The sequence below is a fragment of the Oncorhynchus gorbuscha genome, linkage group LG09 (genome assembly GCF_021184085.1).
Source record: "Oncorhynchus gorbuscha isolate QuinsamMale2020 ecotype Even-year linkage group LG09, OgorEven_v1.0, whole genome shotgun sequence".
Classification (NCBI taxonomy): domain Eukaryota; kingdom Metazoa; phylum Chordata; class Actinopteri; order Salmoniformes; family Salmonidae; genus Oncorhynchus; species Oncorhynchus gorbuscha.
Window position 1 is genome coordinate 18,001,968 of NC_060181.1, and position 26,819 is coordinate 18,028,786.

Consider the following 26,819-nt stretch of genomic DNA (forward strand, 5'->3'; position numbering starts at 1 on the left):
TCTCCCTCAATCTGGGGCTCCACGCAAAATCTCACCCTGTGGGGTCAAAATGATCACAAGAATGGTGAGCAAAAATCCCAGAACCACACGGGGGGACCTAGTGAATGACCTGCAGAGAGCTGGGACCAGAGTAACAAAGCCTACCATCAGTAACACACTACGCCGCCAGGGACTCAAATCCTGCAGTGCCAGACGTGTCCCCCTGCTTAAGCCAGTACATGTCCAGGCCAGTCTGAAGTTTGCTAGAGAGCATTTGAATGGTCCAGAAGAAGATTGGGAGAATGTCATATGGTCAGATGAAACCAATATATAACTTTTTGGTAAAAAATCAACTCGTCATGTTTGGAGGACAAAGAACGCTGAGTTGTATCCAAAGAACACCATACCTACTGTGAAGCATGGGGGTGGAAACATCATGCTTTGGGGCTGTTTTTCTGCAAAGGGACCAGGACGACTGATCCGTGTAAAGGAAAGATTGAATGGGGCCATGTATCGTGAGATTTTGAGTGAAAAACTCCTTCCATCAGCAAGGGCATTGAAGATGAAACGTGGCTGGGTCTTTCAGCATGACAGTGATCCCAAACACACCGCCCGGGCAATGAAGGAGTGGCTTCATAAGAAGCATTTCAAGGTCCTGGAGTGGCCTAGCCAGTCTCCAGATCTCAACCCCATAGAAAATCTTTGGAGGGAGTTGAAAGTCCGTGTTGCCCAGCAACAGCCCCAAAACATAGTAATAGTAATAGTAATATATGCCATTTAGCTGACGCTTTTATCCAAAGCGACTTACAGTCATGTGTGCATACATTCTACGTATGGGTGGTCCCGGGGATCGAACCCACTACCCTGGCGTTACAAGTGCCATGCTCTACCAACTGAGCTACATCACTGCTCTAGAGGAGATCTGCATGGAGGAATGGGCCAAAATACCAGCCACAGTGTGTGAAAACCTCGTGAAGACTTACAGAAAACGTTTGACCTCTGTCATTGCCAACAAAGGGTATATAACAAAGTATTGAGATAAACTTTCGTTATTGACCAAATACTTATTTTCCACCATCATTTGCAAACAAATTCATAAAAAATCCTACAATGTGATTTTCTGGATTTTTTTTTCATCTCATTTTGTCTGTCATAGTTGAAGTGTACCTATGATAAAAATTACAGACCTCTACATGCTTTGTATGTAGGAAAACCTGCAAAATCGTCAGTGTATCAAATACTCGGGGCATGGTCTCTACAAGGTCTCGAAAGTGTTCCACAGGGATGCTAGCCCATTTTGACTCCAATGCTTCCCACAATTGTGCCAAGTTGGCTGGATGTCCTTTGGGTGGTGGACCATTCTGGATACACACGGCAAACTGTTGAGCGTGAACACCCCAGCAGCGTTGCAGATCTTGACACACTCAAACTGGAGCGCCTGGCACCTACTACCATACCCCGTTCAAAGGCACTTAAAGCTTTTGTCTTGCCTATTCACCCTCTGAATGGCACACATACAGAAGCCATGTCTCAAGGCTTAAAAATCCTTCTTTAACCTGGATTTAACAGGGGACATCAATAAGGGATCATAGCTTTCACCTGGATTCAATGGGTGAGTCTATTTCATGGAAAGAGCAGGTGTTCATAATGTTTTGTGCACTCAGTGTATATAATACTACGTATTCAGGCAGTCTCATATTGACTGTGTATATTTAATACTCACGCGTGCAGCGACAGCTCTTTGTAGTCCACTGTTATCGTGGACCTCATCTTGCGGGCGGAGATGGAGCATCGGTCTGAAGGGCGGGAGCTCTTTAGAGAACTTCCGATAGGCTGCAGGGGTAATATTGGTCACATCAATCAGACTGAAACCCCGCCTAGCTCTGACACCATGCCCACCTGTGGTGAGAGGACAAAGTGAGTTGTAAGTGCAGAAATGTCAGAGAAAAAAGTGTAAAGTTCAGGCAGATATTCCATTGACACCAGTGGACTGATAACCCTGACAGAGGTGATGGAATGAGAGAAGAGATTAAGAGATTTTGATATGGCCAAAGCATTTCGCTACACTCACATTAACATCTGCTATGTGACCAATAAAATTAGATTTGATTTAGTGGTCAGAGAAGAACACTGTACATGTTGAACGTATAAGTGTAGTGTACCTGTCCTCCTGCATGTTTTGGGGATCAGTGCAGTGTGGTTCTGGGGCGTGCTGCTTGTCGATAAGCCAGGACCAGGAGGCTCACAAGGGGAGACCCTGAAAACAGGCAGGACGTTGTCGATCCTCATCATCTCCTCCTGCAGTCCTGGAGTGACAGGAAGCAGAGCCTCCTCACCATCCACTCTGTGGTGCTCTGGAACACACAATCACCATCACCAATCATTTTTCACTTGTGTCCAAAATGGCACCCTAATCCCTGTACTACATAGGGAATAGGTTGCCATTTGGATGAAGCCTTAATCATTTCAATAGACTATCACCATAACAAGCATACCCACTTACCTGTGTGACTCTCAAGACATTGCTCTGTCATTGGAACAGGACTGTCTGTCAACAAAGACACTCCCAGGGACTTCTGGGATTTGGTGTTCTATCTCATGGACCTCAGCGGGCCCAGCTGTAGGACAGGGCTCTACTCTTCTATATACCAATAATAATATATAATAATAATAATATATGCCATTTAGCAGACGCTTCTATCCAGCTTCTGACTGGATAGACACAGGGAGTTTAGCACCAGAAACAATATAGACACAATATATAGCCAAGTGTTTCTCAACTGGCTTTGCATCGAAACCAAAGTTAAACAAGGTTCTCAGTCGTGACCCAATATTCGCATCGTAATATTATTTTGCTGAAATGCTATCTGTAAAAATAAATGCTATATTGACAGTGGCAATTATATGACAAGGGAACAACATTCCTACCTTTTTAATTGTCAATAACTCCATATTGCTCATATTGTTGATGAAGGATGTTGGTAAGCTCACTGGTTTGAGACCACTAAATCAGCCAAATCTGCTATATAGCACTGCTAATAAATCTACATTGAAAAAACTATGATTGAAGAAGAAAAGAGTTTCAATTATATATATTTTTTAGGTTCATTATAATATCTACACATTCTCTACCTTGTATTAGTCATTTAAGTTTAGACTAGAGTAAAAAAAAAAATCACCGCCCAAAATTAGTAAAATACATTTAAAAAAATAAACATTTTACTCAGACACCCGTGACCCACCAGTTGAGAATCGCTGTCAAAGCCTATCCTTTCCTATAACAGCAATGTAGAAATTTGTATGTTGTTCACTGCTCACCACGTGACAACAGTCGTTTTGGAGGTCTGGTTTGTGGCCCCTCTCCAGTTCGGGTTTGGGCCGCGGTGGCTGGGCCTGTTTCGGTTGTGCCCGGGGTTGCTGCTGCTGATTGGCTGGTTTAGCTGGTGGCCCTAGGGTGGAGTGCTGCTGGAACTCCTCTGAGCCAATTGGATTGCCTTTCTCGGTCTTCACTCCTGTATGGGATTCTGGCCTCTTCTGTTGTTTAGAACCAGGCTCTCCACTAGGACCTCTGTCTCTTCCGGTATGAGAGGTTCTGTAGGGGAACTGTGGTTAGTAAATGTAATTTTCATATACCTGAGCTGATGGGTGACGGTGGGGCTTCGGCCATTACAAGATCTTCCAGAGCAGCACGACTTTGAATTCTCCTGCACAAAAATACCAAAAGGGAAAAGTTAAAAACTCCAGGGAGGAATTGATTACATTCACAAGCTGACAGTAGATGGGGTGAATCAAACTGGACATCAAACAGTGGCTCTTTGACTGCGAGTCAGAAATAAGATGCATTCAGTTGATACTATATTTTAATAGCTCACCTGGAGGAGTCCACTGGCTTTGGTGGTTCAGCAGGGAGCTGTGCAGGTCCAGTCTAAATACACACGTAAATATAATGAGAGGGGGAAGGGAACAACTTTCTTGGTTCCTCAGTTTGACTCAGCCATTCAGGCAGCATCATACCTGTACATTGCTTGCCTGCATCTCCTGGTCTTTGAGCCTCTTGAGCAGGGGAGGAAGAGAGCCTGCTGTTCCCTCTTCATCTGCAGGATGATACCGTTGGCCTGCGTCACCTTCTCCTTCTCTGCCTGCAGGGCCAGAGCCAGGGCTTTGTTGTTGATCTGCACGTTCTTCAGGATCATCGGCATCACGTTGCCAGCTGTAGAGAGACGGAGGGATGGAGGAGAGACAGGGAGGGAGGAGAGGGAGCTAGCTCAGAAATATGGCCTCCACTCTTGTGATGCCGGGACACCCTGGGGCGGCGGTGCCTGCAAACAGGGCGGCTAGTGCATGATCTACGATGTCTGGGCATTGTCATTAATAGGAAAGACTATGAATTACTTTTAGACGGGCCACGAGTCCCTTTAACAGGGCTGGAGGAGGGAGCAAAATGACGTCATAATGGCATTGGAAATGACGTCACAATAACTCTGCCGTTCCAAACAAAAACAGGAAAAAAATACAAATTAAATTGCCGGATGTAAGAGGACGATGCACTTCTTTTGAGTGTAGAATGAAGAAAATGTGTAGGAGTAGACCCTCCCGCAGATTAGAATGCTTTACATATTATATACTGAACAAAAATATAAACACAAGATGTTAAGTGTTGGTCCCATGTTTCATGAGCTGAAATAAAATATCCCAGAAAAGCTTATTTTGCTCAAATGTTTGCAAAAATGAATTTACCCCAATGTTAGTGAGCATTTCTCCTTTGCCAGGATAATCCATCCACCTGACAGGTTTGGCATATCATGAAGCTGTTTAACGGCCCTAAGAATCGTCCCTTTACCTTCCAATTTTCGTCTAAAATGACATACCCAAATCTAACTGCCTGTAGCTCAGGACCTTTTTTTATTTTACTAGGCAAGTCAGTTAAGAACAAATTCTTATTTTCAATGACAGCCTAGGAACAGTGGGTTAACTGACTTGTTCAGAGGCAGAATGACACATTCTTACCTTGTTAGCTGGGGGATTTGAACTAGTCCAACGCTCTAACCACTAGGCTACCCTGCCGACCTGAAGCAAAGACAGGTTTTTAGAAGAAAATAAAACGTATTTACATAAGTATTCAGACCCTTTGCTATGAGACTTGAAATCGAGCTCAGGTGCCTCCTGTATTCATTGATCATCCTTGATCTGTTTCTACAACTTGATTGGAGTCTACCTGTTCTGGAAACTTTTAGAAAATCCTGTTCTGGGACCAGGTCATGTGTTGGAGATTAAAGTGTTCCAGGACAAGGTCCTGAAGTATCCCGAGGTACTATAGAGATACCTGAACAGGGTCCTGAAGTATCCTGAGGTACTATAGAGATAACAAGACAGGGTCCTGAAGTATCCTGAGGTACTATAGAGATACCCGAACAGGGTCCTGAAGTATCCTGAGGTACTATAGAGATACCAGGACAGGGTCCTGAGGTATCCTGAGGTACTATAGAGATACCAGGACAGGGTCGGTCCTGAAGTATCCTGAGGTAATATAGAGAGAGACAGGGGGTCCAAGATCCAGGGTCCTGAAGTATCCTGAGGTACTATAGAGATACCAGGACAGGGTCCTGAAGTATCCTGAGGTACTATAGAGATACCAGAACAGGGTCCTGAACTATCCTGAGGTACTATAGAGATACCAGGACAGGGTCCTGAAGTATCCTGAGGTACTATAGAGATACCAGAACAGGGTCCTGAAGTATCCTGAGGTACTATAGAGATACCAGGACAGGGTCCTGAGGTATCCTGAGGTACTATAGAGATACCAGGACAGGGTCCTGAGGTATCCTGAGGTAATATAGAGATACCAGGACAGGGTCCTGAGGTAGAAGTAAAAAATATTCCTGCAGGTTAGAAAAACATTGTAAACTAAAATGTATTAATCAGTGGACTGGTAAAACAGTTGCTTATGATTGGGAACTAGATATAAATGTAAAACCTATATGGACATTTGCATAGGAGGCACTTCCATGTAAATAGAACATTTTAAATGACAGATAATTCAAATATTTTGATGACAAAACTCTGAATTATAAAAAGGAAGACGTTCCTAACAAACACTGTTTGTTTTGTGTGTTTGTGCCCCTGAGTCTGTGTCTATAGATGGAGTTTCACAATGGGAGCCAAGAGCAGCAAGGTAGAACCTTGCCCGACCTGCTGACCGGACCGTCGAAGGTAATGCTGTTTAAGTGGAGCAGGGACATTCTGAAGCAGGTACCACTCTGGCACAAGGTAACGGATTTCCTCTCAAAAGGCACATTGAGTGAAGCTTTATTAGCAGAATGTAGAAAGAAGTTTCAGGACTTTGAAGAAACACAAGAAAGGCAAGGCAAGTAGAATAGACTGGGATGATTTTATGAAGTGGGAAAGAGAAGCAGAGAAAAGGGCAGACAGGAACATTAAAGGAATAATGGAGGATGATAAGAAAAGAAGAAGAAATGAAAAGCCAAGTGACATTTACTGACCTGTTGCACTCTCTACAACCACTGTGATTATTTGACCCTGCAGGTCATCTATGAACATTTGAACATCTTGGAGAACAGTCTGGCCTTAATGGCCATGTACTCTTATAATCTGCACCCGGCACAGTCAGAGGGGGATAGGCCAACCCTCAGAGACTGGTTCTCTCTACGTTTCTTCCTAGGTTCCTGCCTTTTTTTGGGAGTTTTTCCTAGCCATCGTGATTCTACATCTGCATTGCTTGCTGTTTGGGGTTTTAGACTGGGTTTCTGTATAGTACTTTGTGACATCTGCTGATCGGGAGGTGCTCGGCGGTCGTCGTCGCCAGCCTACTAACTACCACCGATCCATGTTTCTTTTTCGTTTGGTTCTGTCTGTTTCTTACACCTGTGTTCTATTGAGTTAATTTCTGTGGGTTTATTACCCTCGTTGCCTGCTGGTATTTTGTGCAGGATTATTTCTGTGTTTGTTTGGGGCGTGTGCTAGATTGCGCCACAGGATATTCTCACGGTCATTTGAGCCGTTGTGATTTTTCCTCCTGTTGTCACATCGAATTCCTGTTTTGTTGGGCGCCTTCGTTCCTTCGTTGGGTTTGTTTCCCGACCTGTTTTGCTGTGTTTTGGGACTTCCAAATAAATATTTTCTATTTGGACCTCAGTGCTCTCCTGCTCCTGACTCTTGCACCCACCTCGTCCTAGTGAGGCACATTACACCAGTAGAGAGAATTAAGTAAAACCACATGTCCAAATCCCTATCTCCATCCATGACTAATTTAGGAAAGAGGCGATTTTAGCTATGATTTTAGCTAGCTAGCAAGCAAGCTTCCCTTGACACTTCTTGGTGCGCCAGGACCATTCACAGTTGAACTCACTCAGTTTAGCTCAACGCTGATTGGCTAATATTTTATATATTTATCGTCAAGGGAGGCCAAATGCTCGCTGGCTTCCCTTGCATTCAATGCTACGGTGTGCAACAATGTCATACTCTTTATTGACCAGACTGCATCAGATACATGGGCTACACATAGAGACAGAGGGGCGCTGTTTCTCTTACTCGGATGCTTTCTCCGGTGAGATACATTCAGCCTGTTTTGAATTGAAGAAAAATGATGAAACAGAGATGAAAGATAAATGATTTGATGTTCTTCCCTTGGCATCCATGATTACATGTCACTGGTGAGAAGAAACAAATGTTACATCAACAAACAAAAGTATTAGAAATTAATAGTAAACATTGGAAAAGACATGGGCTGGATTGCAGTTTTAACCAATCAGCATTCAAAATTAGACCCACCCGTGGTAAAATTAAGCAATAGGGCAAGGGGGGTGTGGTATATGGCCAATATACCACGGCTAAGGGTTGTTCTTAGGCACGACTCAAAGTGGAGTGCCTGCACACAGCCCTTAGCCATGGTATATTAGCCATATACCACAAAGTAATTGTAGTATGAATAGTAGGGGAAGATGAACAGATACGTATTGGTGGTGTTTACAATGTTGTTTGGTTAGGTTAGGTAGTGCAGGTCAGTTCCCACCTCATTTTGTGAACAATGGGCACATATCCTGTCTTTTTTTTTGAGACAGTCACAATGGTCAAGTATTCTGCCCCACTATGTAATCTCTGTTTAGGGCCAGATAGCATTCCAATTTGCTCCGTTTTTTTGTTGATTATTTGGGTTGGGACTAATTGTGTTGCTGCCCTGGGGCCCTGTGGGGTCTGCTTGTGTTTGTGAACAGAGCATCAGAACCAGCTGGCTGAGGGGACATCACTTCCTTTTAGGTGTGGTCATCACTTCCTTTTAGGTGTGGTCATCACTTCCTTTTAGGTGGTTGCAAAATGTTACTACTCTTTTCTGGATTTTGATAACTAGCGGGTAAAATCCTAATTCTGCGTGCATTGTTTGTGGTTTTGCATTGTTTATGGTTTGGCATTGTTTGTGGTTTTGCATTGTTTGTGGTTTTGCATTGTTTGTGGTTTTGCATTGTTTGTGGTTTTGCATTGTTTGTGGTTTTACATTGTTTATGGTTTTGCATTGTTTGTGGTTTTGCATTGTTTATGGTTTTGCATTGTTTGTGGTTTTGCATTGTTTGTGGTTTTGCATTGTTTGTGGTTTTGCATTGTTTGTGGTTTTGCATTGTTTGTGGTTTTGCATTGTTTGTGGTTTTGCATTGTTTGTGGTTTTACATTGTTTGTGGTTTTGCATTGTTTGTGGTTTTGCATTGTTTGTGGTTTTGCATTGTTTATGGTTTTGCATTGTTTGTGGTTTTGCATTGTTTGTGGTTTTGCATTGTTTGTGGTTTTGCATTGTTTGTGGTTTTGCATTGTTTGTGGTTTTGCATTGTTTATGGTTTTGCATTGTTTGTGGTTTTACATTGTTTGTGGTTTTGCATTGTACACAAAGCATATTTTGGCAGAAATCTGCATGCAGTCTCAATTGGGTGTTTGTCCAATTTTGTGAATTCTTGGTTGGTGAGTGGACCCCAGACCTCACAAACATATAACTGATTCAAGTAGTTTTAGCCAGATCTTAATTGCGATGTTGAGTTTGATGTTTTTATGGCATAGAAGCCCCTTCTTGCCTTGTTTCTGAGATCATTCACAGCCTTGTAGAAGTTATAATATGCCATTTAGCAGATGCTTTTATCCAAAGCCATGTGTGCATACATTTTACATATGGATGGTCCCGGGAATCAAACCCACTACCCCGGCGTTACAAGCACCATGCTCTACCAACAAAGCTAAAAAGGACAATGTTACCTGTGGTGTTGATGTTTAGGCCACACTAGGTATAATTCTTTATGTGCTCTAGGGCAACTGTGTTTAAATATTTGTATTTGTTGTCCTGGGAAGTGGACCTTTTTTGGAACACCATTATTTTTGCCTTACTGAGATTCACTGATAGAGTGTCTGACAGAATCTGTGCAGAAGATCTAAGTGCTGCCATAGGGCTTCCTTGGTTGGGGACAGAAGCAACAGATCATCAGCAAACAGACATTTGATTCACAAGTCTTTCAGTGTCCATCCTTTCCTGCCTCTCTCCTTTTCTGTGTGTGTGTCAGTGGAGGCTGGCGGGAGGAGCTATAGGAGGACGGGATCACTGTAATGGCTGGAATTGAATGAATGGAACTGAGTCAAACATGTCGTTTCCATATGTTTGTGTTTGACCCCGTTCCATTAATTCCATTCCAGCCATTACAATGAGCCCGTCCTCCTATAGCTCCTCCTATGAGCCTTCTCTGGTGTCTATGTCTTTATCTGTGTCTGTGGTGTTTGTATAGAGGAGGAAGGGAAAATAACTGATGGAGAATATTTATATTTTGTTCACATCACTAAGGCTTGAAAAAGATACAATGGACCAATTACAGCATAATACTGTTTTGACAGGAAGCTAATTCAAGAGCATCACAATGACTCAGTCAACATCGGTAATTGCCTATTGGTATAATATTGATGAGTTTGAATGGATAATGAGTTGGCACAAGTTGCAGGGGCTGGATGGATGGAGTTGATTGTTGTTTCTCAGTATAAATCCATCAATAAGCAATATGTAATTAAGTTATTTACTTATCTGATAACCTGCCCGCTCGACCCTATCCCCTCCTCTCTTCTCCAGACCATTTCCGGAGACCTTCTCCCTTACCTCACCTCGCTCATCAACTTATCCCTGACCGCTGGCTACGTCCCTTCCGTCTTCAAGAGAGCGAGAGTTGCACCCCTTCTGAAAAAACCTACACTCGATCCCTCCGATGTTAACAACTACAGACCAGTATCCCTTCTTTCTTTTCTCTCCAAAACTCTTGAACGTGCCGTCCTTGGTCAGCTCTCCCGCTATCTCTCTCAGAATGACCTTCTTGATCCAAATCAGTCAGGTTTCAAGACTAGTCATTCAACTGAGACTGCTCTTCTCTGTATCACGGAGGCGCTCCGCACCGCTAAAGCTAACTCTCTCTCCTCTGCTCTCATCCTTCTAGACCTATCGGCTGCCTTCGATACTGTGAACCATCAGATCCTCCTCTCCACCCTCTCCGAGTTGGGCATCTCTGGCGCGGCCCACGCTTGGATTGCGTCCTACCTGACAGGTCGCTCCTACCAGGTGGCGTGGCGAGAATCTGTCTCCTCACCACGCGCTCTCACCACTGGTGTCCCCCAGGGCTCTGTTCTAGGCCCCTCCTATTCTCGCTATACACCAAGTCACTTGGCTCTGTCATAACCTCACATGGTCTCTCCTATCATTGCTATGCAGACGACACACAATTAATCTTCTCCTTTCCCCCTTCTGATGACCAGGTGGCGAATCGCATCTCTGCATGTCTGGCAGACATATCAGTGTGGATGACGGATCACCACCTCAAGCTGAACTTCGGCAAGACGGAGCTGCTCTTCCTCCCGGGGAAGGACTGCCCGTTCCATGATCTCGCCATCACGGTTGACAACTCCATTGTGTCCTCCTCCCAGAGCGCTAAGAACCTTGGCGTGATCCTGGACAACACCCTGTCGTTCTCAACTAACATCAAGGCGGTGGCCCGTTCCTGTAGGTTCATGCTCTACAACATCCGCAGAGTACGACCCTGCCTCACACAGGAAGCGGCGCAGGTCCTAATCCAGGCACTTGTCATCTCCCGTCTGGATTACTGCAACTCGCTGTTGGCTGGGCTCCCTGCCTGTGCCATTAAACCCCTACAACTCATCCAGAACGCCGCAGCCCGTCTAGTGTTCAACCTTCCCAAGTTCTCTCACGTCACCCCGCTCCTCCGCTCTCTCCACTGGCTTCCAGTTGAAGCTCGCATACGCTACAAGACCATGGTGCTTGCCTACGGAGCTGTGAGGGGAACGGCACCTCAGTACCTCCAGGCTCTGATCAGGCCCTACACCCAAATAAGGGCACTGCGTTCATCCACCTCTGGCCTGCTCGTCTCCCTACCACTGAGGAAGTACAGTTCCCGCTCAGCCCAGTCAAAACTGTTCGCTGCTCTGGCTCCCCAATGGTGGAACAAACTCCCTCACGACGCCAGGACAGCGGAGTCAATCACCACCTTCCGGAGACACCTGAAACCCCACCTCTTTAAGGAATACTTAGGATAGGATAAAGTAATCCTTCTCACCCCCCCCCTTAAAATATTTAGATGCACTATTGTAAAGTGGCTGTTCCACTGGATGTCATAAGGTGAATGCACCAATTTGTAAGTCGCTCTGGATAAGAGCGTCTGCTAAATGACTTAAATGTAAATGTAATGTAAATGATATTCTTAAAGTTTTTGGTTGAATATTCAGACTGCTGTTTCCTGATCACTAGACATAGTGGATCAAGAATCATAAGCAGGCTGTGTGAACGGATCATATACTTTAATTTGACAATGTAAACGGTCTCCCCTTCCCCTCTCTCATCACTCTCTCTCTCCTCCCCATTCCGTCATTCTGTCCTCTCTCTGCTCCCAATGCAGTAAATAGTCATTCCTTTCTGCTCAATAAACCTTCCATAAATAATACATTAAATTAAATACCATGTCATGATCTCATTTACTTTCCTCTGCATGAGTCAAACGGAGCAATTATATCTTGACACACAGAGAAACACTCATTTATCAACACAGCAGCAGGGCACCTAAATAGACACACCTAAAGTGAGTCAGGGGGAGCCTGGAATCAGTCACTTAGTGTACTGTATATTGTGGTGCAAGGGAGAGGAAGCAAGTGATTCACCACATTGGGTAACTGCGATTCCACATACTGTAATTACCTTCACAACAACAATCTTTCTTCACACAAACACTACCCATTCCCTTAGACATCTTATTGCAGAGGAGACATTGCTGTTATTTTACTTAAAGGCCATGTAAATATTGTGGCTGTCACATTCACTGTCACAGTGGGAGACCACATTCACTGACACTGCGGGAGACCACATTCACTGACACAGCGGGAGACCACATTCACTGACACAGCGGGAGTCCACATTCACTGACACAGCGGGAGTCCACATTCACTGACACAGCGGGAGACCACATTCACTGACACAGCGGGAGTCCACATTCACTGACACAGCGGGAGTCCACATTCACTGACACAGCGGGAGTCCACATTCACTGTCACAGCGGGAGTCCACATTCACTGTCACAGCGGGAGTCCACATTCACTGACACAGCGGGAGTCCACATTCACTGACACAGCGGGAGACCACATTCACTGACACAGCGGGAGACCACATTCACTGACACAGCGGGAGTCCACATTCACTGACACAGCGGGAGTCCACATTCACTGACACAGCGGGAGACCACATTCACTGACACAGCGGGAGACCACATTCACTGTCACAGCGGGAGACCACATTCACTGACACAGCGGGAGTCCACATTCACTGACACAGCGGAGTCCACATTCACTGACACAGCGGAGTCCACATTCACTGTCACAGCGGGAGACCACATTCACTGACACAGCGGGAGACCACATTCACTGACACAGCGGGAGACCACATTCACTGACACAGCAGGAGTCCACATTCACTGTCACAGCGGGAGACCACATTCACTGACACAGCGGGAGTCCACATTCACTGACACAGCGGAGTCCACATTCACTGACACAGCGGGAGACCACATTCACTGACACAGCGGGAGACCACATTCACTGACACAGCGGGAGTCCACATTCACTGACACAGCGGGAGTCCACATTCACTGTCACAGCGGGAGACCACATTCACTGACACAGCGGGAGTCCACATTCACTGACACAGCGGGAGTCCACATTCACTGTCACAGCGGGAGACCACATTCACTGACACAGCGGGAGACCACATTCACTGACACAGCAGGAGTCCACATTCACTGTCATAGCGGGAGACCACATTCACTGACACAGCGGGAGTCCACATTCACTGACACAGCGGGAGTCCACATTCACTGACACAGCGGGAGACCACATTCACTGACACAGCGGGAGTCCACATTCACTGACAGCGGGAGACCACATTCACTGTCTCATGTTTGTCTGACACATCATGTTTCCATTCAATTCAATACACTTTATCCTCAAGGGGACGTCAATTCTGGGTAGAAATAATCATAGGCAGACAACGTTTGTGTCCCAAATGGTACCCTATAGTGCCACATGGGCCCTTGGAAAAAAATAGTGCACTACATAGGTAATAGGCTACCATTTGGGACACAGATCATGTCTGGTTTGGTCTGGATATGCAGCTGTGTTTATTGCCATCAGTCTTAATGCCTCTCCTGGTTATCAGAATGACTAGAGATGAGTACAGTTAATTTTTTATCGATTTGGTGAACGTTTTCACAAGTATGTTGTACATTTACAACTTTTAATACAAAACTCAAAACAGATCATCAGAACGGCAGTTGTTTCTATTGAACCTTTATTTAACTTGGCAAGTCAGTTTAGAACAAATTATTATTTACAATGACTGCCTCCCAGGGAACAGTGGGTTAACTGCCTTGTTCAGGGGCAGAACGACAGATTTTTACCTTGTCAGCACGGGGTTTCAATCCAGCAAACTTTCGGTTACTGGCGCAATGCGCTAACCACTAGGCTACCTGCCTCCCCGCAATTAACTAAGTACAACACAAAATCAGTCACTTTTCACCAAACTTAAATCAGTGTTTCATCTAGTAATACATGTTTCACATTGCAATACATGTTCATATAAAGTAATTGCCTTTGTTACAACCTGGCTCAAGATTGTAACAAACAATAAGAAACCTCACACTGAGTAAAGGAATAACAAAATGTATTTATTTCATAAATAAAGTAAACACTCACAACAATAATCATATGAGGCGTGATGGTCAGTAAATTAGGTGTCAACCAACAAAGCCACAAGGAAACAACCAAAGGCATGCATGGAGAGAGGAATCTCTTGCTGAATGGGGAAACAGTGGTTTTATGCCACAGCTGAGCTGACGACCCTCCCAGCTCCGCCCACCTCTCCTTCTCCGCCCATCAATCTCCTGCAGGAAGTAAGTACAGCAAAACCCAGTAGACAGAGCAGGGAGGGGCGTCACACTTTTCACAATGCAATGCTCACATTACTTTTGATATGAATCTCTTCTTTTTTATTAGAAGACATTTGACTATTACTTAATGTGACGTCTCTTAATTGACAATCACTTAAACGTTTGATAAACCTATATATTTTTACATGTATACCGGTTTGTCTACGACAGATTTTGAGGACAACACAAAGAAAATGTATGTCTGTAAAGTAGAAACAAATAAAGTATGATATACTGTACACTTAGTGTACAAAACATTATGAACACCTGCTCTTTCCGTGACATAGACTGACTAGGTGAATCCAGGTGAAAGATATGGTCCTTTATTGATGTCACTTGTTAAATCCACTTCAATCACTGTAGATGAAGGGATGATACCTTTTTAAAGCCTTCAGACAATTGAGACATGGATTGTGTATGTGTGCTATTCATTGTGTGAATGGGCAACACAAACGATTTAAGCGCCTTTGAACGGGGTATGTTAGTAGGTGCCAGGTGCAGCCATTTGTGTTAAGAACTGCAACGCTGCTGGGTTTTTCACGCTCAACAGTTTCTCATGTGTATCAATTATGGTCCACCACCCAAAGGACATCCAGCCAACTTGACACAACTGAAGCATTGGAGTCAACATGGGCCGGCATCCCTGTGGAACGCTTTCAACACCTTGTAGAGTCAACATGGGCCGGCATCCCTGTGGAACACTTTCAACACCTTGTAGAGTCAACATGGGCCGGCATCCCTGTGGAACGCTTTCAACACCTTGTAGAGTCCATGACCTGATGAACTGAAGCTGTTCTGAGGGCAAAAGGGGGTGCAACTCAATATTAGGAAGGTGTTCTTAATGTTTTGTACACTCAAATGTACTAATATGATTATGACTATTATGATTTTACTTCACAGTAAGTTTTTTAAAAATCCGATATTGAAAGGTCAGAAATGTACTGTATGTAACAAATCAAATCAAAGGTTATTGATTGTGTACACAGATTAGCAGATGTTAGTACAGGTGTAGCAAAATGTTGTGTTTGTAGCTCCAACAGTGCAGTAATACAATATCAATACAATACCATGTACATACATACATACATACATACATACATACATACATACATACATACATACATACATACATACATACATACATACATACATACAATACTGTAAAAGTAGAAAACAAATACTGTAAAATACAATACATGATTACAATACATGATTACAATACAGGTGGAAGATGATTGCCATCATGAGTGTACCAGCCTCCTTCAAGCCATGGATGAGTCATGCAATGATACAGGCTCACTGTAATGGCTTGAATGGAATCAATGGAACGGAGTCAAACATGTGGTTTCCATATGCTTGATGTGTTTTTGATACCCTTCCATTAATTACAATGCGCCAGTCCTCCTTTAGCACATCCCACCAGCCTCCTTTGCATACCACACATAAAATCATTCAAATTCTCAATATGAATCCACAAGAACAAATAGGAACAGCTGATAGGCAGTGGAGAGGCCAGGTGTATCATTGTGCATGAAAGGGGCGGCAGGGTAGCCTAGTGGTTAGAGTGTTGGACTAGTAACCGAAAGGTTGCAAGTTCCAATCCCCGAGCTGACAAGGTACAAATCTGTCGTTCTGCCCCTGAACAGGCAGTTAACCCACTGTTCCTAGACCGTCATTGAAAATAAGAATTTGTTCTTAACTGACTTACCTAGTAAAATAAAGGTTAAAAAAAAGAACAGTAAAGACATGAGACACACAGCTCAAAAATGTCCCCTATTGTTTAGGAACAATACAATTATCCTACCTAGACCAGCCTACAACACCACAATGCAATGAATCATTTCATTATTATTTCCAAGTGAGTGGAAATGTCAGTTGAATAACAACGCAAAACCCATTTGTTTCATTCCATTTGGATTAGTTGTGTGTCTGCTCTCCACCGTTTATAAGGCATAGAAAGGCACAGTAGCAGGCCAGTCTGGCTGGATTTTGACTTCTGATACTGAATGCACTTTCTGTAGCAGACGATCATACTCCTAAGTCGTCCCCAGTTATCCAGGCAAGCTTAACACATGGTCTGCCTCCTCTCCAATCCGAGTGGCTCTTCCTTGCTCACCTCGCTCATTTTTTCTGAAAAAAATGTATGACTATTTATTTGTTGCATAAACACAACCAGTCACAACGAATCTGATTAGGCTACTTCAAAAATATCCTGTAGTCATCCTCAAAAATATAATTACAGCATCCTCAAAACGGCTTGACATTAACCAGGTTTCCTTCCAAACTTTTTCTGTGAGTAAATAATGTCAGATAAATAATGTCACAACATCATGGGAAAGCATGCAGTTTATTAGGCTGCAGATTAAATAAGTTATGAACTTCACAGGGTGGTGAAAGTGCACGGAGATGAGCTTGATGCTCCTTTCAATACATATCAAGGGTCTTATTCTGGTGACATGGTGATTGATGCTTTGCTGTCGTTTGACAAATAAAAAGAATCTCGCTCTTTTGTCCATAATAATAATCTCATCATGTAGTATGCTATACCCACATCGTAACATCAAGCTGTTGGCTAGAGCACAAATACCAATACTAGAGCGGGCACAGTCGCTATACCTACGCACAAAACCGTCAGTTGGCCAAGAGATGGAAACCCATTTCTTAATTGGTACAGGGGAATTTAACTGCAAAAGTTACTTTTAGGTGCACTACATATGTGTTTGTATGTTAGCACCCAGCCCTAGTACTCTGATAACTCTTGTTGATCCCGGTGGACTCTCTTGTGGATTTCTGTTTTTTTGTTCTTGTTTGTTTGTTTTTTTGAGTATCTTTTGAGGCTTTTTGTGCTTTACCTTCCACCTTGTGGATTTACCTTTTTTGTCTTGGAGGATTACCTTTGTTCTTGTAGGATTCCTTTTGAGGTTGTGGAGTTACATGTTTTCCTGAAGAACTTCATTTTTTACTTCATTAAATACACCGTCTCAAGTACTGCTGTGTCTGCCTCATCTTCTGGGTTCTGCCTACTATTTGTGGCTCAGTTGGTTAAGTGACTGTTTCTCACTCCGGAGACCCGGGTTCGTAACCGGGTCCTGACAGAAACACAGAGCCGGTAATCCTCCAAGACACAAAAGGTAAATCCACAAGGTGGAAGGTAAAGCACAAAAAGCCTCAAAAGATACTCAAAAAAACAAACAAACAAGAACAAAAAACAGTCCACTGGGACTGTCCACTGGGATCAACAAGAGTACTAGGGCTGGGTGCTAACATACAAACACAGAGCAAAGAACAGAGGAAAACAAAGGGTTTAAATACAATCAGGGGAAACGAGGCACAGGTGCAAATAATAATGGGGATCAAGGGAAAACAAAAGGTCAAAAGGCACAATGGGGGCATCTAGTGACCAAAAACCGGAACAACCCTGGCCAAATCCTGACACATGGAGGTCTGGATTTGGAGTCACACTCAAAATTAAAGTGGAAAACCACACTACAGGCTGATCCAACTTTGATGTAATGTCCTTAAAACAAGTCAAAATGAGGCTCAGTAGTGTGTGTGACCTCCCTACAACGCCTGGGCATGCTCCTGATGAGGTGTTGGATGGTCTCCTGAGGGATCTCCTCCCAGACCTGGACTAAAGCATCCGCCAACTCCTAGACAGTCTGTGGTGCAACGTGGCGTTGGTGGATGGAGCGAGACATTATGTCCCAGATGTGCTCAATTGGATTCAGGTCTGGGGAACGGGCGGGCCAGTCCACAGCATCAATGCCTTCCTCTTGCAGGAACTGCTGACACACTCCAGCCACATGAGGTCTAGCATTGTCTTGCACTAGGAGGAACCCAGGGCCAACCGCACCAGCATATGGTCTCACAAGAGGTCTGAGGATCTCATCTCAGTACCAAATGGCAGTCAGGCTACCTCTGGCGAGCAAATGGAGGGCTGTGGGGCCCCCCAAATAAATGCCACCCCACACCATGACTGACCCACCGCCAAACCGGTCATGCTGGAGGATGTTGCAGGCAGCAGAACATTCTCCACAGCGTCTCCAGACTGTCACGTCTGTCACATGTGCTCAGTGTGAACCTGCTTTCATCTGTGAAGAGCACAGGGCGCCAGTGGTGAATTTGCCAATCTTGGTGTTCTCTGGCCAATGCCAAACGTCCTGCACGGTGTTGGGCTGTAAGCACAACCCCCACCCGAGTACGTCGGGCCCTCATACCACCCTCATGGAGTTTGAGCAGACACATGCACATTTGTGGCCTGCTGGAGGTCATTTTGCAGGGCACTGGCAGTGCTACTCCTTGCACAAAAGCGGAGGTAGCGATCCTGCTGCTGGGTTGTTGCCCTCCTACGGCCTCCTCCACGTCTCCTGATGTAATGGCCTGTCTCCTGGTAGCGCCTCCATGCTCTGGACACTACGCTGACAGACACAGCAAACCTTCTTGCCACAGCTCACATTGATGTGCCATCCTGGATGAGCTGCACTACCTGAGCCACGTGTGTGGGTTGTAGACTCCGTCTCATGCTACCACTAGAGTGAAAGCACCGCCAGCATTCGGAAGTGACCAAAACATCAACCGGGAAGCATAGGAACTGAGAAGTGGTCTATGGTTATCACCTGTTATCACCTGCACCTATTGGGGGTGTCTTGCTAATTGCCTATAATTTCCACCAGTTGTCCATTCCATTTGCACAACGGCATGTGAAATTTATTGTCAATCAGTGTTGCTTCCTAAGTGGACAGTTTGATTTCACAGAAGTGTGATTGACTTGGAGTTACATTGTGTTGTTTAAGTGTTCCCTTTATTTTTTTGAGCAGTGTATATCCAAAATGTCAATTTATTTGTCGCGTTTGATCCAGAAAAACACCGCTTCCAACTTATGCAACGTCGCTACAAAATATCTCAAAAGTTACCTGTAAACTTTGCCAAAACATTTCAAACTACTTTTGTAATACAACTTTAGGTATTTCTAAACGTATATAATCGATCAAATGGAAGACGGGAGGATCTGTGTTCAATACAGGAGCAAAGCAAACTGACGCTACTTTTCTGGTTACGGGCCTCTATCAAAAGGTACGCATGACGTGACGTTCGTTCTGAGCTATGGTACTTCTTCATTACACAAAGGACAAACCTCAACCAATTTCTACAAACTGGTGACATCCAGTGGAAGCGGTAGGAACTGCAGGAAAGTCGATTAGAATTCTGGATTCCCCAAGAAAACTTTGAAAAGACAGTGACTTAAAAAAAAATCTGAATGGTTTGTCCTCGGGGTTTCGCCTCCTAAATAAGTTCTGTTATACTCACAGACATGATTCAAACAGTTTTAGAAATTTCAGAGTGTTTTCTATCCAATACTAAAAATAATATGCATATATTAGGATCTGGGACAGAGTAGGAGGCAGTTCAGTTTGGGCACGCTATTTACCCAAAAGTGAAAATGCTGCCCTCTACCCCAACCAGGATAAGAACGGAGGCCAATGTTGGTCACCGTTTTTCAAAGTGTGTTGCATTATGGGTATACAAATTGTAGGACTTGCGACTACTTGCATTACCTTTACAATGATCATGTGTTTAAAGGTCATGAAATTTCGACTGCAGTCAAGGAGAAATTTCTGCAACTGCAACTTGTGGGAGAAAACCTTCTTCGTTTTGTTGTAAGCAAATTGTTGATGTCTCCACCTATCATTGGTTATTATCAATGCATGTTTATTGTTTTGGGTAAATGTATATTTAGAGCTTAAATACATCTTTATCCTTACAATGTAATTACATCAACATTTCTAACAAACATAAATTAAATATCCCACTTGCGACAATATACATATCAAATTTGTTGATTGTCTATTAAGTGTGAATAAAATGTAATACATATTGTAGGCTACACATGGGTTATTGTAAGGGATTTATACACTATAGGCTTAACCTTTATGGGATAGGGGCAGCATTTTCACTTTGGATGAATAGCTTGCCTAGAGTGAACTGCCTCCTGCTCTGTCCCAGATCCTAATATATGCATATTATTATTAGTATTGTTTGAATGATGTCTGTGAGTATAACAGAACTCATATGGCAGGCGAAAACCTGAGAAAAATCCAACCAGGATGTGGGACATCTGAGTTGTGTAGTTTTTCAAAGCTTGGCCTACCGAATAAAGGTGAAATAAAATAAAATTAAAATAAACACATTGAGATATGGATGAGGTTGGACTTCCTAGGGCTTCCACTAGATGTCAACCATCTTTAGAAACTGGTTTGAGGATTCTACTATAAAGGAAGGGCTCATGAGACCTCTGAGTCTGTCTCATGACGCGCGCTCCCCACAGAGTTACCTCTCGTTACAATGATTTTCTGAAGACAAAGGAATTCTCCGGTTGGAACATTATTGATGTTTTATGTTAAAAACATCCTAACGATTGATTCCATACATCGTTTGACATGTTTCTAAAGGACTGTAACGGAACTTTTCGAGTTTTTGTCTGGACGAAATGCTCGCGCCTCATGAAGATGGATTACTGGGCTGAACACGCTAACAACAAGTGGCTATTTGGACATAAATGATGGAACTTTATGAAACAAATCAGTCAGTTATTGTCAAACTGGGATTCCTGGGAGTGCCTTCTGATGAAGATCATCAAAGGTAAGTGAATATTTATGGTGTTGTTTCTAACTTTGTTGATTCCAAAATTCCTCTGGCTGTTTAAGGCTCTGAGCGTCGTTCTCAGATTATGATTTTTCCTTAAAGTTTTTTTGAAATCTGACACAGCGGTTGCATTAAGGAGAAGTCTACCTTTAATTATGTGAATAACACTTTTTTTCTGTCATTTTGTCTGTCATAGTTGAAGTGTACCCATGATGAAAATTACAGGCCTCTCTCATCTTTTTAAGTGGGAGAACTTGCACAATTGGTGGCTGATTAAATACTTTTTTGCCCCACTGTATGCCCAGTAATCCATCTTCATGAGCGCGAGCATTTCGTCCAGACAAAAACTTGAAAAGTTCCATTACAGTCCTTTAGAAACATGTCAAACGATGTATGGAATCAATCGTTAGGATGTTTTTAACATAAAACATCAATAAAACTTCTACAGATGCACAATCGAGAGCATCCTGGCGGGCTGTATCACCGCCTGGTATGGCAACTGCTCCGCCCATAACCGTAAGGCTCTCGAGAGGGTAGTGAGGTCTGCTCAACGCATCACCGGGGGCAAACTACCTGCCCTCCAGGACACCTACACCACCCGATGTCACAGGAAGGCCATAAAGATCATCAAGGACAACAACCACCCGAGCCACTGCCTGTTCACCCCGCTATCATCCAGAAGGCGAGGTCAGTACAGGTGCATCAAAGCTGGGACCGAGAGACTGAAAAACAGCTTCTATCTCAAGGCCATCAGACTGTTAAACAGCCACCACTAACATTGAGTGGCTGCTGCCAACACACTGACACTGACTCAACTCCAGCCACTTTAATAATGAGAATTGATGGGAAATTATGTAAAATATATCACTAGCCACTGAGATTCTTCTGTAGCTCAGTTGGTAGAGCATGGCGCTTGTAACGCCAGGGTAGTGGGTTCGATCCCCGGGACCACCCATACGTAGAATGTATGCACACATGACTGTAAGTCGCTTTGGATAAAAGCGTCTGCTAAATGGCATATATTATTATTATATTATAAACAATGCTACCTTATATAATGTTACATAGCCTACATTATTCATCTCATATGCATACGTATATACTGTACTCTATATCATCGACTGCATCCTTATGTAATACATGTATCACTAGCCACTTTAACTATGCCACTTTGTTTACATACTCATCTCATATGTATATACTGTACTCGATACCATCTACTGTATCTTGCCTATGCTGCTCTGTACCATCACTCATTCATATATCATATATCTTTATGTACATATTCTTTATCCCCTTACACTGTGTATAAAACAGTAGTTTTGGAATTGTTAGTTAGATTACTTGTTGGTTATTACTGCATTGTCGGAACTAGAAGCACAAGCATTTCGCTACACTCGCATTAACATCTGCTAACCATGTGTATGTGACAAATAAAATTGGATTTGATTTGAAAGTATTCAGACCCCTTCCCTTTATCCACATTCTAGTATGTTACAGTCTTATTCTAAAATTGATTCAATTAAGAAAAAACTCATCAATCTATACACAATACCCCATAATGACAAAGCAAAAGCAGGTTTTTAGAATTTTAAGCAAATGTACTCAAAACAAAATACAAAAATACATTTTCTATATAAGTATTCAGACCATTTGCTATGAGGCTCAAAATTGAGCTCAGGTGCATCCTGTTTACGTTGATCATCCTTGAGATGTTTCTACAATTTAGAGTCCACCTGTGGTAAATTCACTTGATTGGACATGATTTGGAAAGGTACACAGCTATCTATACAAGGCCCCACAGATGACAGTTGTCATGACATTGCCCTCTTTGGGTACAACAAGCCCCATCCCCCTCTCCCTGTCTCCTACACACAGGCTGCTGTGGTCAGAGAGGTCGTAAATTCCTGGAGGAGATTATCTCCTCATGGCCACAGTATAGAGACAGAGTGAATTTTCATAGAGAACAAAGGAATTTCTTCCACCTCACAGAACTTGAGGTCTGAACAACATTTATATTCTGGAGAAGGTATAAAAGATCGGTGAAGAATCCAGCTACGAACTGGTCCGTTTGGTACAATTTGGTGAAACTGATGAGAGATAATACGACCACATTACCATAATGCTGTTTATATAATAGCCTCTGTTATGAGGTTTACATCTAATTGTTGAATAAGATGAATGAGTGAGGATGATACTGTTTGTAAAATTGTGTAATGTGATTTTGGACTGTTTAATGAAGGAAACTCCAATTCCCTTTTGAGTTTAACTAAATCAGAGAGCCGCCCCTGAGCTCAGTTAGGGTCGGGCATCCTGGGACAGGCCCTTTTCTGCAACTCCCGAATAAAACCCCCACTTTGAGAATTTCTCAACAGACCATGTTTCCCTCAATTACGAGAGGACAAAGGTTGCAGACCAGCTTACCTCGATAACAAGAGAGCCAAGGTTTGAGTAGATGGCTGAATCTTTTAACCATACCACGTGGTTAAATTCTTAGACTATCAATTAATTAATTACTAGTCTGCAGCTAGGAATTCGGTATCATTGAACGCGAAGAACAACAACCGCCGAAACATCTATCCATAACGACATGAATGAATGTCACTCTGAACTATCCATTCTAACCACGACAGAGAGGGTGGACAAACTCTCCAACAGAAACAAACTTTTTAACAGAGACCACGATGACACACTGAGCGTAAATATATATATTGATTGCAATTGTTCCCGAATGAGTGAGCGTTCATGTGCAAAAGATTAGCATTTCAATTATCAACTTTGTAGTGCCTCATCTCAGTCGACCCCCACTTCCCTTTTGTACAACAAGCCGCCATGCCGGTTTAGCCCACTATGGCACATTCCCCTATCATTTCTTGTAACCATATTTACTTTGTTTGTTTGTGTGTGCACTTCTGTGATTGTTTAGTTAGTTAATAAATCAATTATTTAAGACAATTGATGTATAATATATGCCATTTAGCAGACGCTTTTATCCAAAGCGACTTACAGTCATGTGTGCATACATTCTACGTATGGGTGGTCCCGGGAATCAAACCCACTACCCTGGCGTTACAAGCGCCATGCTCTACCAACTGAGCTACAGAAGGACCACATACGAAGACTGGGTTCGTGCAGATAACGAACAATTTACGACGTTTGGAATGAGACTAACGTGAGGTAAATAAATAATTCATTAATTCAGAAGACTATTGATCAGATATTCAAATATCTAAAAAGTTATATTAGGAAATTATAACTTTGTAATCTGAATATTTTCCTTGGTGCCCCGACTTCCTAGTTAATTACAGTTACATGATTATTCAGTTTAATCGCGTAATACTAATTACAGAGAATCTTTGATAAAAACGAAAAGTCTTCATTTAATGATAGTAAATACACGACACAGTGCATGTCAGAGCAAAAACCAAGCCATGAGGTCGAAGGAATTGTCTGTAGAGTCCAGATACAAAATGGCTGGAGGCACAGATCTGGGGAAGGGTACCAAAAGAAATTCTGCAGCATTGAAGGTCCACAAGAACATAGTGGCCTCCATTATTCTTAAATGGAAGAAGTTTGGAACCACCAAGACTAACCACCCGGAAAAACTAAGCAATCGGGGGAGAAGGGTCTTGGAAAGGAAGGTGACCAATAACCCGATGGTCACTCTGACAGAGCTCCAGAGTTCCTCTGTGGAGATGAGAGAACCTTCCAGAAGGACAAGCATCTTTGCAGCACTCCACCAATCAGGCCTTTATGGTAGAGTGGACAGATGGAAGCCACTCCTCAGTAAAAAAGGCACATAACTGCCTGCTTGGAGTTTGCCAAAAGGCACCTAAAGGACTCTCAGACCGTGAGAAACAAGATTCTCTGGTCTGATGAAACCAAGATCGAACTCTTTGGCCTGAATCCCAAGCGTCACGTTTGGAAGAAACCTGGCACCATCCCTACGCTGAAGCATGGTGGTAGCAGCATCATGCTGTGGGGATATTTTTCAGCAGCAGGGACTGGGAGACGAGTCAGGATCGAGGTAAAGATGAACAGAGCAAAGTGCAGAGAGATCCTTGATGAAAACCTGCTTCGGAGCACTCAGGACCTCAGACTGGGGCAAAGGTCCACCTTCCAACAGGACATTGACCAGAAAGCGCACAGCTAAGGCAATGGAGGAGTGGCTTTGGGATAAGTCTCTGAATTTACTTGAGTGGCCCATCCAGAGCCCGGACTTGAACCTGATCGAAAATCTCTGGAGAGACCTGAAAATAGCTGTGCAGCAATGATCCCCTTCCAACCTGACAGAGCATGAGAGGATCTGCAGAGAAGAATGGGAGAAACTCCCCAAATACAGGTGTGCCAAGCTTGTAGAATCATACCCAAGAAGACTGTAATCGCTGCCAAAGGTGCTTCAACAAAGCAAAGGGTCTGAATACTTATGTAATATTTAATATATTTTTTGTCTAAAAACCTGTTTATGCTTAGTCATTATGGGAAATTGTGTGTAGATTGATGAGGGAAAAACACAATTGAATCTATTTTAGAATAAGGCTGCAACGTAACAAAATGTGGAAAAAGTGGGCGCTGAATACTTTCCCGAATGCATGTACCTCCCCCGACTCTACACGTCGACTCCTGTCAACATTCGGCTACTTTCGGCTTAGCACTCCAACACGTCCACTGACTCGTTGACTGACTGACTGATGAAAGAGAGGGTTCTGACATGGACACTGGATGTGTTACCTGCCTTTTTAGTACATTCACAAAAAAGCTGTTAACCAATCAATCCTCCCACCCATCCGTCCATTCATCTATACATCACTGTTTAGCTGAAGACAACACCAATGAAGACATGTCAGACCACCAGGCGGGTCCATCTCAGCAAATAAGAGCCCCGCGTTGCTCTACCCAGTGATCAGGTCGATTTGGAGCTCTCCCTCCCAGCAGATGTAATGCATTAGCTGTACTCTCTGCTCCCCCTCCCCAGGCCAAAAAACACAACCCAAAATTAAATGTGGAAAATGTGGAGAGCCAAGCACACAATTTATGATAATGAAATCCTAGCGCAGAGAGAGTCAATCAGACCCAAAGCAAACACTTAAAGAGAAACAACCCAGAAAATCTGGGATTATTGTTTTATAGAGTCAATTTTAGACAGATGCCTTTTTCAAACACTGTTGAGACGATTGTGTGTTGCTCCCTAATATAGAAGAACAGTGTTCAATCTGACATTGCTGCATCAAAATAGCATTGCTTTACCTACTTTATAATAGAGAAACACTAACAATCTAACGTTATAAAAAGAGGCTTTGTAACAATCTCAGAGCTACACTATAAACATTTTGAAATTGTAACATTGTACATGGCTAGACCATTTTTCTACCATCATCTTAGGATAACAACATCATAATTGTGACATCGTGTATGCCATTGCTATAGAGATCCTATTAAATTAATTACTAGAGGGAGGATGTCATGAACCTACAAAGTTACAGAATGGGGCTTTGAAAGCTGTGAGTGCTATTATATGATACAATGTCAGTACTTGTTGCATTTATAACTTGTCTAAGTCCTATCATCAACTGATTTGAGCCAGTGGATTGGCTGCATTGCTTGAATGGAATGTTTGGATATTGGCAGTTAATTTGACACAATGTATGGAATCAAACCTCTACAACTGACTGGCTAGCTAGCTAACAC

The 26,819-nt window shown here is 43.3% G+C and overlaps 1 protein-coding gene across 1 annotated transcript in view; it reads right to left on the reverse strand.

The window, feature by feature from the left end:
* Nucleotides 1–26,819, reverse strand: part of LOC124043225 (zinc finger protein 385D-like) — a 93,864-nt gene that overhangs the window by 1,783 nt on the left and 65,262 nt on the right. The window contains exons 9-13 of the transcript XR_006840285.1: nucleotides 3,994–4,189; nucleotides 3,852–3,904; nucleotides 2,483–3,683; nucleotides 2,142–2,333; nucleotides 1,703–1,878 (exon numbers count right to left, since the gene is read on the reverse strand). The gene's annotated coding sequence lies outside the window, so the exon portion shown is untranslated. The remainder of the gene's footprint in view (nucleotides 1–1,702; nucleotides 1,879–2,141; nucleotides 2,334–2,482; nucleotides 3,684–3,851; nucleotides 3,905–3,993; nucleotides 4,190–26,819) is intronic.